Here is a 14418-nt window from a genome sequence, read left to right on the forward strand (position 1 = left end):
TATTATTAAGGATTAAACACCTTATTGGTATCTATGGTTTTGAAACTTTATTTTTTGCCCCATATGCTTTCATTCGTATCAGAGATAGTACATGTAGTTTAGAAAAAGACGGAATTGGTATCTCTGTTAGTTTTCTTGTCCAAAAACTAATGGTTAGACATGTGTCATAATGTAAAAAAATAAAAAACTTTAAAAATTAATAAAAAAATTGAAAAATTGAAAATAATAAAACTTTTAAAAAAGGTATTAAAAACTTTAAAAAAAAATTGAAAAAAAAAGAAAAAGAAAAGAAGAGGGGTGGCTGTCCTTTTTCTTTTCTTCTTCTTCTTCTTCTTTTTTTTTTTTTTAAAACTTTTAATACTTATATATTTTTTACAGTTTTATTATTTTCAATTTTTATTAATTTTTAAATTTTCTATTTTTTTTTTTTAAATTTTTAAATTTTTAAATTTTTTTAACATTATGACACGTGTCTGCTCTCAGGAGTTAATACATGTCCAACCGTTAGTTTTTGAATGGAAAAACTAGTGGAAGTACTAATTTCGTCTTAGCCCAAACCACAAGTACCATCTGTGATATGAATAAAAAAACAGGGGGTAAAAAATAAAGTTTTCAAATCACAGGTACCAATAAGGTGTTTAACCTTATTGCTAGTTTTATTGGCTACATTCTGTTGACAAAATTACTGCCATGTTAGTGTACTGCTGAAATAGGGACACCGTAATAATTCAAAGTCTTCAAAATATTCATAGCATATTTTCTCAACCATGGAAAGGCCTTAATATGGCAAGTATCAGTGTCACAAACTTCAAGAAGACAATTTCTGGATCCTAGGAAGATTTTGCGTAGTTTTTATCTTAGCAAAAGTTAGTTCCCTAGTTGCCATCCGGACGCCCATTAGAGATTGAGAAGATTTTAGACAGCTCAGCAGACACTATTAATGAAGACATCATGCAACAGTTCGGACGCTAGGGCAATACCATCCGAACACGAAGACTGAAGTTTAATGAAGAAACGTGTGAAGTGTGTTATGTAAGTCGGTTGCTGCTTGTCGTCCGGACACCCTATGTCTAAGTCTGGAAGCCGCCCATAGAACTTTGAATCAGTGTTGTAATAGGTCTTCTAAAGCCTACAAATAGAGGTATCTAGGCTTGTATTATTTACAGAATGCAGTATTAAATTCTTTTGTGCTTAGAGAGGGTGTTTAGGTAGAGATTGTGAGATTTGCTAACTCTCTAAGAGTTTTTTTTTGTGTGATTTGATCGTTTGAAGTTTAGCTTAGGGAGGAGCCCCATTGAAGACTCCTTAAGGCAGGATACCTGGTTGGGAGGTGTTCACGTATAGGTACGTGTCAGAGTTAGAGGTACGACTACTGCCAGAGGCGGAGCTAGGAATTTATTCTAGTAGGGGTGAAATTAGAATCTTCTTAGCATCTTAGAAAGGCGTCGCTCAGGATTTGAAACTTGAGGATTAGATGTGGAATAACACATTTTAGAATTGGAATCTGCATATTTTTTCTTAAAAATGCATCAATTATTTTTTGCTTGCCCATGGGCCATTATATAATCTAAGATTTTTCGGAAACCTAAAAATTTATTTATTTATTAGTTTTAAGTGTTTTTACACTAAAAAAACTCATTACTTATGACACATATTCCAATGATATTATAATTAAATTATTACAATATTATGATCACCATTAATCTAACCAATCTTTAAAAAATATCTTAATAAAATGACCAAACAGTAACAAATAACTTACCTAAAAGTGGCAAAAATTTACTGAAACTTATTGACACTAGCAAAATCCCAAAGTATAAAGAAAACCTTCTCAAAAGATGTCAATGTTGTTCTTATCTGAAGAATAAAAAAACAATTATAATAAAATAATAGTTGTCAATGAATCACATAAATGTAAAATAAATAATCAAAAAAATTGTTAGCATAAAAAAATTTCTAAATTCATGGATACACCTTTACATCTACAAGACACATATACGACTACCCATTTAAAAAAAAAAATTGTACATATGCAATCAAACATAAATAACTACCCATTAAACAAAATCACACATATTTAGAAATTGTAATCTAACAAACGAAAAAAAAAATGGTGTATGATGACCGGGTAATCGTGTTATACAAAAAAGAGGAGTTTTACTGTTTTATGTCTACTAAATTTTTTATTTTTTATTTCTTTTATATTGGTATGTCTAATTGTACAAAGGTGGTGAACAGAGGTGTAACTGGTTCTGTTCATCTTGGCGAAAGCCTTGAAGCTAATTTGTTTTGTGGGAATTTCTTGGTGGTGTGAGTTTTGGAGGTATTCTTGTTATTGAGCATTTGGATCATCAGACATTCGTTTAATTTATAGCAGACTAAAATGGTTCAAGGCGTGTCAAATGTATCATGGGGTCCCTGCAGCCTTCCCTAGCAGACTACAAATTTACATAAACACATTGACAAGTGAAAAAGACAAATAAAAAAATGTTTTTTATATTCTAAGACTACTACAATATTACTCGATTACACAGTCTACTACTAGACTACATGTGACATGACAAAAGACTACACTGCACAGTGTACACACTATACTGTACTGTTGTACAGCCTGTACACACCGCATGTCCCCATGAATCTGAAATCTCCATTATTTTTAACTTCGGACATGAATCTCCATTAAACCATTCCAGAATGAACCATTAATTCTAATAGATGGAAGATAGCAGAGCAGACGGACAATATTCATCAAAAAGAAAGAAAGAGGAAGATAGCAGACGGTCGATGGACAAGATGGACAGACTCACCATGGTTTGCAAGCATATGCTACCACCATCAACGATTCAACCGACAAAGAAGAAGACCAGAAAAGGCCGAAGAGCCAACTTCTTGAGCCTAGCAGTAGCAGCAAAGGCTTACTGAAAGAAGATTAGGAAAAAGGTTTATTTCATTGTTTCATTGTTTCGTTGTTTGCTTTAGATCAGTTGTGCTTTAGATCGGAGTAATCGCCGCATAAAGAGAAAATAATATTATACATTTATACGGCTGTATAGCCTGTTGTTAGGTAAAAAAGTTTAGTTGGGTTGTTTGTAGTGGTAAATGGAACTAAGAAATCCATCTAAATTATAACATGTCAACCTTAACGATCTATCTTGATTAGGAGAAGCAAGAAGGGCTTCGGATTGATATGTTAGTGTAAGTGCAAGGTAGTGCCATGCACCGAACAGTGACCATATAAGCCATCATTCTTTCAACACTATAATTAAGAATGATGTATGTGCACGACAACTTATAATAGTTACTCTAAATCTTGAGAAGATTGCGAACTCAGATGTAAAGTGTAGGTCACTTTGATGTACAAGAATAAGATCAAATCACTGGTCAACACTTCTGTGCGTTGGGTGATCGGATGTAGCATTGTGGGAACACCTTCTTCAATAAGGAATCAAAATCCTTTGTTAGAAAGAACAAAGCGATAAGGAATATTCCCCTTGATGTAGATTTAATGAGGTTGATTATCCTAAAGCTCGAGCCTGAGTATTTCGGTGGAATTTACTGAAACTTTTTATTTTGTACAAGATGAGATGAAAAACTCACAAGGTACAAAAATGATATATCATGTGATTAAATCAGAAGTATCAAGGAAAAAGAGGTAGTGAACTAAGTAACAGTGTTTCGACTATGGTTTGGCTACAGAATGGTTCCATGGAGGGGTAATATGTAATAAATAAGTATGTCGCGGGAATTTATTCATTAATTTGAAAATACATAGTAGAGTGCAGTCACATTTGTTTAGTGGAATCAATTGTGATTAAATAGGGTCGTGTGAAATACTCACAGACCTATTTAAAGCTAATTGTATTTTTTCTCTTTAGGTCCATCATCAAGCTGATTTAAATTAACCAGATCAAGCTTTTTTATTTAATGGGTTGGTTGTTTTTATTTAATTAAAAACATGGGATAGAGAGAAACTATGCATTTGATGCAAGTGGAGATTGGGCTTTGGGATAAAACTCAAACCCAATAGCATGTATGGGACACATGGGCCAGGGAGCTTATCCCTAGCCCATGCGTCACATTGAAGTGACGGAAGGCTAGGATGAATCCTAGTCCGAGCTATCCACCACTTGGAGCTCTAGTCTATCTAGAACTTCATTTAACAGCTTGTCCCACATTGCTTGTGTCTCCCAGTCTCCTAGTATTTCGAGCCTATAAATAGATATGCCTGTAGTTCTTCAAAGGTAAGTGATTTTGCTATAGTTCTTTAGTTTTTACTAAGAACTAATATTCTTGAATTACCTCTCGAGAATAAAGTTTAAAACTTTGAAGAGGGAGTTGAGAGCCCGCTTTCTTGGTTATTATCAGCCATTGGTGAGAAGATCTAGAGGATGAGTCAAGAACACGTTCTTCAACATGCAATGAGCAAATCAACCAAAGTCAACTAGCCCTAGTAGCCTAGGAGAGGCTGATTTCGATTGTAAGTACTCTAAACATGTTTGTTTAAATTATTTAGCCTTGTTTATCTTGAAGAAAAATTTTGTGGGATCGGTATTCTGCTACATCTAATTGGATTAGCACAAGATCCCCAACAAGTGGTATCAAAGCCAGGTTCAAGAAAGCTTGGTTTAGATTTTATAAATGTTTTGTGTTTATCAACTTATGGGTATATTGCTTGTGTTGAATCTTGACTCAATTGCTCCGAGGATTTTTGATTGATCGTTCTCGATCCTAAATGATGTTTTTTAACATGTAAGGATCTGATTTGGAACGTGTTAGTTTATTGGCTACATTTTGTTGACAAAATCACTACCATATTAGTGTATTGCTTTAACAGGGATGTCGTAATTATTCAGAGTCTTCAGAATATTCAGAGATTATTTCCCTAACATGAAAAGCCTTAATATGACAAGTTTAGTGTCACAAATATCAAGAAAGGCAATCAAGGAAGATTCTGACGCACTTACAGCTCAACAAAGTCAATTCCCTTGCTATCGTCCGGACGGCCTAGAGGAAGAGTTCGGACGCCCATCAGTAGTCGAAGAAGTGTCCGAACACTTCAGCAGACACCAACCACAGGGAACTCATGTTTGCATAGATATTCGGACAACCCAGTGGACATCAACTCTCAAGAGCACCTGTTCACACAGGTGTCCGAACAGCAAACTGAAGGCTGCAAATAGTGAAGACAGCATGCAACCGTCCGAACGCTAGGGCGACACCGTCCGGACTCGATGACTGAAGATTAATGAAGAAACATGTAAGACCACGTGAAAAGAAGTCGGTTGCTGCCTGCCGTTTGGACACCCACTATCTAGGTCCGGACGCCACCCAGAGAACTCCAAATCAAACTTGTATTAGGTTTTCTAAAGCCTATATATAGAGGTCTCTAGGCATGTATTCTTTAAGAATTCGGTATTGAATTCCATTGTCCATTGTGCTAAGAGAGGGTGTTTAGGCAGAGATTGTTAGATTTGCTAGCTCTCTTAGAGTTTCTTTATGTGTGATTTGATCAACTTGAAGTCTAGCTTAGGGAGGAGCCCTAAGCTAAAGGAGTCCATTGAAGACCCCTTCAGGTAGGAGACCTGGTTGGGAGACTTTCACGTATAGGCACGTGTCAGAGTTAAAGGTATGAATACTACATCAGAGGTATGTGAATATGAGTGCTTTGTTACTAGCTTTGTCTTCTGAATAGTGGATTTCTTGGGTTTGGCTACCCCGGAGTGGTTTTTCTCTTGATAAGAGTTTCCACTTTGTCAACAAAATATTTGTTTCTTTTAAATTTCGCATTTAAATATTTTGTTGCACAATTGATCACACACACGTTAAATTAGGAGTCTTTATGTTTCAATTGGTATCAGAGCGGGTTCACTATTATTGGATTAATTTCCTGAATGCAATCCTTGACTCCTTATTTTATCTTGTCTCAAACTCAGAACGAATTATGGCTATTAGAAAGAGTGTTTGCGCTTCTTTTAAAAATCTATTAATGTTTGGCAGATTGTAGAATCTGGTTGGTTTAAGCCAGAGGATACAACTGATGAATTCACAGTTGCTCAAACTAGCGCACGACTTTCCAATGATAAAGCCCTCCATGCTCTTTCACCGTCTGAATTCCCAAAAATTTCAAAATGTGAATCTGTTCAAGAAGCGTGGCAAATTTTGGAAACAACATATGAAGGCACAAAAATTGTTAAATCTTCCAAGTTCAAAATGTTGATTTTAAAATTGGAAGAAATTAAGATGTTGGAAGATGAGACATTCAATGAGTTTTACATTAGGATCGGCGACTTGAGAAACTCTATGGTGAGTTTCGGGAAGAATGTCTCTGATGTAAAACTCATCAAAAATATTCTAAGGTCTTTGCCTGAGCGTTTCAGAATCAAGATGACAACAATTGAGGAAAGCAAGGACCTAGAGTCAATGAAGATTGAAGAGTTGGTAGGATCTCTTCAAACTTATGAGAATTCCCTGCCCCCAGTCAGAAAGGCAAAGGCAATTGTCCTCAAAGCATCCAAAAAGATTTTGACAATGAAGAAGAGGATGTAGTTGCTATGCTCACCAAAACCTGTATTTTTTATTAAAACCTCTTCTTTCCTTAAGAACTTCGGTAGATTGATGAAGAATGATAAATTCAAGAAGAAGTTTATCGAAAGACTAAGGAAAGTCCCCAAAGAAGTCGAGCCGGAGGAAGCTGAGAAGAAGGATCCTAGGGGTCCCCAATGTTTTGAATGATCTGGTTTTGGGCACCTACGGGCAGATTGTGGGAATCTCAAGCAGGCCAAAGGGAAGGCTTACAATGCTACTCTCAGCAAATCTGAAGAAAAGGAGACCCCAAACAAGGATTAGAAGTTTCTGACCTTCGTAGCACCTCATGAAGAATCTGAAGGATCATAATCATACTACTCTGAGAGTAGTGATGAAAATGGGGAAGAACTAAAAGAGGCATACAAAGTCCTCTATGTAAAGCTCTTGAAGCTAAGGGAGACACGCTAACAACATGTACAGGAACTGAACGAGCTAAAGACGAAGATAAGCACAATGCTTATCAAGATCACAGATCTAGAAGAAAAGATGTTGGAGGCACAGTTGCAAATAGAGAGGCTGACTGATGAGAAGCTGACCCACATGCTATCAGTCCAAAAGAGCCCAATAGACAAGATAGGACTCGGGTATGTAACCTCTACTTCTGATATCCCTTCTACTTCCAAGACTGTGTTTGTCATGCCCACAATCCCCGAGCTTCCTCCCGCCTACATGGATAAGGGAAAGGCTCTCATTGGTGAAGATGATTCGGTTGTTACAGAGTCCACGCAGAAGCCTCCTACCATGAGAGGGCCTCCCATATGCCACCACTGTGGCATGAATGGTCATGTCGACCCAAGTGTCCACTTCTCAAAGCTCAGAGATCGAAGATCAAGAAGGAGCCACCAAGACAAGCTACCTCTGGTAGGATATCAGGCTCCACAGCATCAACGGAAACAGCAACGATTTGCTCCTGCCAATTAGAGTGGCAAACCAAAGAAGAACAAATCACGGCATTAGAAAAAGAAGCCTCAGAAGCTTGAAAGCGACCAATCTTATGGGGGTTACCTATTTTGATGCGGAACTTGCTGAGATGGATGGACAACTAGATGAAGGCCTGTCAACAACCACCACGAGTAAGGCAAGTGAAAATTAAATTGACTTCTAATTTAACAGTGTGTGTGTGTGTGCAACGTGTAACAAAATATCAAAAGTGCGGAATTAAAAGAGACAGATATTTTGTTAACGAAGTGGAAACTCAATTAAGAGAAAAACCACTTCGGGGCTGCCAAACCCAGGAAATCCATTATCAGAAGACAAAGCTAGTACAAAGATAGTAACAGTCACATACCCGATGCAGCGATCGTATCTTGCCCTCTGACATATAACCCAACGTGAACGCCTCCCAACCAAGTCACCTACTTGAAGGGGTCTTCTATGGATTCCTTTACCTTAGGGCTCCTTCCTAAGATAGACTTAAAAAATGAGCACAGCAACAACACAACAGCAACGGCTTGAGAGCTAGCGGATCTTCACAATTTCTCCCTAAACACCCTCTCTAAGCTATAAAGAATTCAATACTGAATTCTGTATAGAGTACATGCCTAGAGGCCTCTATTTATAGGCTAAGAAGACCTAAATCGAGTCTGTCTTTGATTTCTCTAGGCGGCTTCCGGACGGTCTTCTGTGCAATCAGCTTTCCATAACGGGCTCCTCGCGTTTTCATATAAAGGCCGCGTAAGGATGGTGTTGCCCTAGAGTCGAGACAGTTGCATCTCCTAATGCACGTAATTACCATAATAAAGACCGCATCCGGATGGTGTTGCCTTGACATCCGGACGGTTGCAATTCTTCTCCACGACTTCCCTTATTAAGGACCTAGTCCGGACGATGTTGCCCTGACGTTCGGACGGATGCAGCTGTCTTCCCATATACGTGTCTGTGAAGGAAAACTTAATTCTTCTCAAACTTTGATGTGCGTCCGGACGTGTTGCCATGACGTCCAAATGGATGTACATTGAAGCATTGAGAATCTTCTAGACACTGATGGGCGTCTAGACGCATGACTGCGCTGTCTAGTCCGAATCTTGGGATCTGACTTCTCTGAGTTGGAATCTGCATAGAATCTTCTTTGAACATCTTGTAACACTTTTATGAAATATTCGGCATCCCTGTGAAAACAGCAACATTACATGATAGTGATTTTTGTCAACAGAATGTAGCCAATCAAAAACTAACAGCAAGTTTGGGTCAAAAAGGATGAGGTCATTCACCCATAGAAGGGGAGTGGACCCACCTTGTTTGTGAGGTCACACATGCCTAGGATTTTGGTTCCTAATCCTAGAGCATGTCAGGTTTGCTTGCATTGCATTGGTTTCTCTCTATCATATCTTTACATATGCTTTGCATTCTAGGAACCATATTTGTTTTATCCCCATATTTTCTCTTGTTTGCCTTGAGGAAAATTTCTACAAGTATTTGATGGGGATGACGGAAAAAGCATGTCGGGCTACTGTTTTTCTGTTTTGGTAATTTCAAACCTCTCTATGAGGAATAGGTTTGCTCTTACCCTACATGTTAGGATTAGATTTTATCTATTTTCCACATAGCATGTCTTTGTTGTTTTTCTATTTTCTTTTAACAAAAGAAAAAAAAAATTGGGGGAGAAGATGCAAATATTTTCTTATTAGAAAAAGAGAAAAGGAGATAGACAATAAATCGAAATCTCATGACTTTCCTGTGGAACCCCTAGCTTCAACACTCAAGTGGCAATTTTAGTTCCTAATAAATTAATACTAGTACTTTTAGCTACTTGGAACACTGTAACTTCTTGTCTGCAATTCTGCAATTCGAGCTTTAGGCGAGCAACCTCTTGCAGTGGGTTTACAAGATGATTTTGTTTCGGATTAGGATCCCAACAATTTCTATATTTTCAAATTATGTAAATTTATGTTTTTTTTTTCTTTGCATCAAATGACGTGAAACATGCTACATCTTAAAAATGTGACATGTTACCAATGAGAATTGAGTATATTTTTATCAAATTTTTTAACATTATGCAGTAGAAAAACCTTGAGCCAAAAACTGTCTTTTGGTTTATTGAAGAAGCAGCGTCTCTTTAAAAGTGAAGAAGCACTGCCTTTCCCTATTTTTAACAGGTAGTATTTTTCACGTTGTTCAATATAAAAGAAAATTAATTTTACATAATTTAAAAATATAAAATTTCTTTAAAATTATAATGAATGTAATTCCCGTTGCTATAGGAGTTGTGTTGTCAAATTCAAATATCACAGTCGATGAAGGCGCAATTGCATTTGAAAAGCCACGAACAACTTCCATCGATTGCAGACTCCCAATCCGTGCATTGCTTCGCACAACTTGGGGTGCAAACACCCGACCATGTTACGCTCGCTCTCCAACATTTGAGACAAGCATCACCATATGGCTTACAATGGTATGTGGCGTAGACTCCTAATAAAAAAGCACAAACAAATAATTATAAAAGGAAACCAAAGATATGTGATATGATCATAATTATTTGATATTTCCCATGTCGTGCTAGAGTCCATTAAGGAGTATATCTCCATAGATATTATAGTCCAATAAAGAGTTAGATTCCTTCCTTATTAGATTTGTCCTAGTCCTAGAAGGCAAGACCTAATTAGTCTATTATGTAAACCGTAATATATTGTTTCTCTATTTAAAGGGGAGCTATCAATAAAAAAACAGGAGTTGATTATTGTTTTAGAATACAGTTTACTGTGTTTTGAACGTCAAGGCTCCCTCAAAGTAGACATTGCATGGAGATCACGGCTCTCTCAAAATAGTCGATTTATCATTTTCTATGTTTTGTTACTAGTGGGTTCGCATCAATAAGTTAATGTACAACCACAACCACACCTAAGCCAGTAAAGTGGATGAAGATGAAGAGGGTGGCACACACAAAAACATGAAGAAACTTTTGATTCCTAGTCATGTTTTGCATCAATTGCACCAAACACTAATGAATTTATAACGAAAGTTGCTGTCTTAATTTCATGCTAAAATAATAAGAGATGCGACTAAAAGTTTGGCTATAACATGATCTCAATAAGTACTTGACCTTTTGATGTATTGAGAATTAAGCTACGTAAGACAGAATTTGTTGACATAGTAAGCAATATGAATAAATTGAAATAGAGAGATAAGAATGCAGTAATTATGTGGGAAAGGGCAACGGAATACCTGCTGGTTTTCTATCTGATTGAAGAGATACACTTCCAGAATAAGCTATTGGCCCAGAGTAATTAATAAGATTTACTAAAGAATCTTTCAAAAGTTGGCAGAGGCCGGCCATGACCTATACTGATTCCTTGCATCTGTTTTTGCACATGGTGAATATAATATCAAGTCATTTAATTTTTTTAAAATGATATGGCGTATGTCGCAATGTACATCATTAGATGTAACAGAACAAAAATCATAACAGTAAAATAGATCCTCTCCTTTTGTGCTATTTTTAGCGACACAAACAAACCAATAAATATTTAATTTGATACCACATAATTAATTAATATTCTTCATCTAACCCCTTGGAAAATTTCTTCTTGTTTATTTCCACCAAAGTCAATGAAACTTAGAAATTACACACAATAATTAAGTCCAAGCATGATTGAACTTAAACAAGATTAAAATTGGCGTGGTGTTTTCAGTTATCTATTGTAACGAAATCGTAATATATAAACTCTTTTGTATGATAAGGGGAGTTAAGTGAAGTTTTTCCAATCCAGCAAATAAGAAATCTTTAAGTGCATAAGTCCACAACTTAGTAAGTAAACTATTATGGAACTTGTCATGCGATAAGCCCTTCGTAACAAATCACATACCATATACTTTAGTACCCATTAATGTCATAGGTTTTGCAAAATGGACCAGTGTTGCCTCTGTTACTATGCTAATAAGGAAAAACAATTTATTTTGAAGTAGAGCGAGCATAGTCCTCGGGACAAATCACATATTATGACATGGATAAATAATGCTAGTGGAATTCTTATACGTATATATCTTCATAACTTTCCTCTGTATAGTCTATTCAAGCCCTTAACCCCTTCTCAATAAGGTTGGCGCTATGCCGAGGGATCTATAGTACGATATCGATGCCCCGATGTTGCCATCTACCGTCATTGTTAGTGGCACAACCAGATTACAACCCCGGGTCATCCGCTCTACAAAGGATGTTGTAATTATGACCCCATCCGCACATGGTCCACTGATCATCTATAAAACCATTGAATCTAAATGCAGACAATAAAAATAAATCTCTTTGATAATAAGATTAGGCCCGTATATAGGTATGTGGCCACCATCCTTACATGACAATCCACACTATGTGTTCAATTATACAAAATTTAATGAGCAAATATTCGTCTTGAAGCATTTCTAAACATTTGATAATATCACTAGGCTCATGAAATAATCTTTTTTAGTAACGTATGAGTAGTTCATTAAACATGTCTCATGGTGAAATAAATAACTGTTTCGTAAGCATTTACTTACATCTTTGGCTCATTCTTATTTCTTGACATCTTAGTCTCCATATTACTGTAAATCATACTCTAATTAATATTAGACATAAAGCATACTAGAAACTTGTTCTTACATGTAAAACATTAACCAAGCATGAAAAACCATAATTGTAACTTGTTGTCCCAATTGAACGTTCGGTCTGTTGTCACAACAACTATAAACCTAAAAAATAACACATAACACCCTAATATCATACAATAATGACCACCTAGTCACCACAAAGACTCTAATACACATACATGGCAAACCCATTAAGAAAGCCTCATGCTACATAGCTACCATTTTAACTCAAAAATGTTTTCTTCCATTTAAATGTCATGCCTCTTCCTAAGGATTAACTTTATTAAGACAAACCATCAACTTAAACCTATGAGTTTTGGAATAATTACTAAACATGTATAAATACCAATTTAAACAGTAAAGCGTGGATGAAAAATGAAGGGTTAGAGTTTGGATTACCCGAAGGTAGAATCCTCCAAGCTTGAGAAGCAAAAACTTTCAAGATTAGCCTTCTCTTCTCTCTCTCTCTCTCTCTCTCTCCCTCTCTCTCAAATCTATTATTGGCCTTTATATAGGAAATTGCATGCAACTAGGGTTTAAGATGTTGTTTTTTAAAAAAACCAAAAAAAAAAAAAAAAAAAAAAAACCTGTCTGGAAAGATTCGAACATTTGGTGGAAACTTCGAACGTTCCTGACCTTGAACGCTTGATGATGGAAACTTTGATCATTCGTTTATTGTATAATTTAATAATTAAAATCCTTTTACAAATTTTTTTATGGAATGGGTACATATACATACTATTTTAAGAGGAAAGTATGTATATATATACATCTTTATACACTTTATTATTAGGGGTAATTACCTTTTCCCTCCATCAACTACCAGTCATTGTCAAAATGCCCTCATGAACTGATACCTCGACCAAAAGAGAGCATCCAACTACCAACTTTACACACTTTGCCCCCTTCCGTCAAGGAATTCCGTTAACTTGGACGGAATATTCCATTTTTGGGCGTTAATTTTGGTTTAAAGACCAAAATGCCCTCCAACAGTAATTAATAAAAAAAATATTAAAATTAATATGTTTAAAAAAGTTGAGGGCATTTATGTCTTTTTACGAATTAAACTGACGGAAGGGGGCAAAGTGTGTAAAGTTGGTAGTTGGATGCTCTCTTTTGGTCGAGGTGTCAGTTCATGGGGGCATGTTGACAATGACTTGTAGTTGATGGGGGAAAAAGGTAATTACCCCTTATTATTATTATTATTTTAGAAAAAGAGCTTTAACAACTTTCCTTATTTGATGATTTGATAGTTATATAAAATTAATTAACTTGTTAATTATACGCCATATTACATGACCACTTTTCTATGCTGATTTTTTAGATGTTGGACCCCCTCTTAAGTGTCGAATTGTGGCGTGATATCGAGAATCTTTCGCATGATACATTTTTGGGATTTCTTTGGGAGTATTATCAGTTTTATGGTAACACTTTGATGGATCAGTAGTTTTGCTTATCTCAAGACTATGGTCACTGATTTATGATTTGGTTTGCAATAACTTAGTATGTGGCTTGATGACCATTGAGGCTGAGGCTTTTGATGATTATCTCTATGTTATAATGTGCTCCGTTTGTTTCGACATAAAATGTTTTCCGTCGTAAAATATTTTTCAACAAAATCATTTTTCAGAAAAAATGATTTCCTTGAAAATATTTTTCGATGTTTGGCTCGATCAAAAAAATTACCATCGGTGAAGAAATTCCAGCAATTATGGCTAGAATCCGGCAGCACTGAATAGATTCTGTCGCCTACTGGCAAAATTCCAGCCAATTTTGCTAGAATCTAGAACAATGCAGCCGGATTCTGGCAAAACTGGCTGGAATCTGGCTGTACAGGCAAGATTCCAGCCAGATTTACCGGTTTTTGATGCCCCGCCTTTTACAAAAAGGCGTAAGTGAAAATTTCGATTTCCACGTGATGTTACGACATCATCAAAGTTTAATAAGGAACTTACCCAAAATATCTTTGAGATATTTTGTAAGGGATTCCAAGCTCACACAAAAATCGGTTAAGAGGGAGTGAGAGAACTCTCTCCCATTTCTTTTTCTTTCTGACCCGAGAACGTGAGAGAAGAAGAAAGTGAACTTCTTCTTCTCTATTTTAAGCCGAGAGAGAGTTACTGAGAGAAGAGAGGGAACTTTTGCTCTTTTTTATTTTCTTTTTAACTCTAATATTTTTGCTTTTCTAAGCGAAGATAGAGAGAAGGAACCAAGAGAGATGCAACAGAAAGTGAAAGACCTTTTCTTTTCTGCAAACAGAGATAGAGCAAG

At 36.2% G+C, this 14418-nt stretch overlaps 2 long non-coding RNA genes across 3 annotated transcripts; both read right to left on the reverse strand.

The window, feature by feature from the left end:
- Window positions 1-5869: 5869 nt before the first annotated feature.
- LOC133880610 (uncharacterized) lies at window positions 5870-8896 on the reverse strand. The gene is made up of 3 exons (XR_009902339.1): window positions 7874-8896; window positions 7591-7639; window positions 5870-7495 (listed from the first exon to the last, which is right to left on the reverse strand). It is a non-coding gene; the product is annotated as an uncharacterized LOC133880610 (long non-coding RNA).
- Window positions 8897-9594: 698 nt separating this feature from the next.
- Window positions 9595-12627, reverse strand: LOC133879323 (uncharacterized). Of its 2 annotated transcripts, XR_009902038.1 has the most exons (3): window positions 12547-12627; window positions 10747-10880; window positions 9595-9993 (listed from the first exon to the last, which is right to left on the reverse strand). It is a non-coding gene; the product is annotated as an uncharacterized LOC133879323 (long non-coding RNA). The 2 variants fall into 2 exon arrangements; XR_009902039.1 differs by lacking the exons at window positions 10747-10880; window positions 12547-12627 and adding an exon at window positions 10423-10494.
- Between the last annotated feature and the right edge of the window lie 1791 nt (window positions 12628-14418).

This window comes from Alnus glutinosa, chromosome 10, assembly GCF_958979055.1.
Source record: "Alnus glutinosa chromosome 10, dhAlnGlut1.1, whole genome shotgun sequence".
Classification (NCBI taxonomy): Eukaryota; Viridiplantae; Streptophyta; class Magnoliopsida; order Fagales; family Betulaceae; genus Alnus; species Alnus glutinosa.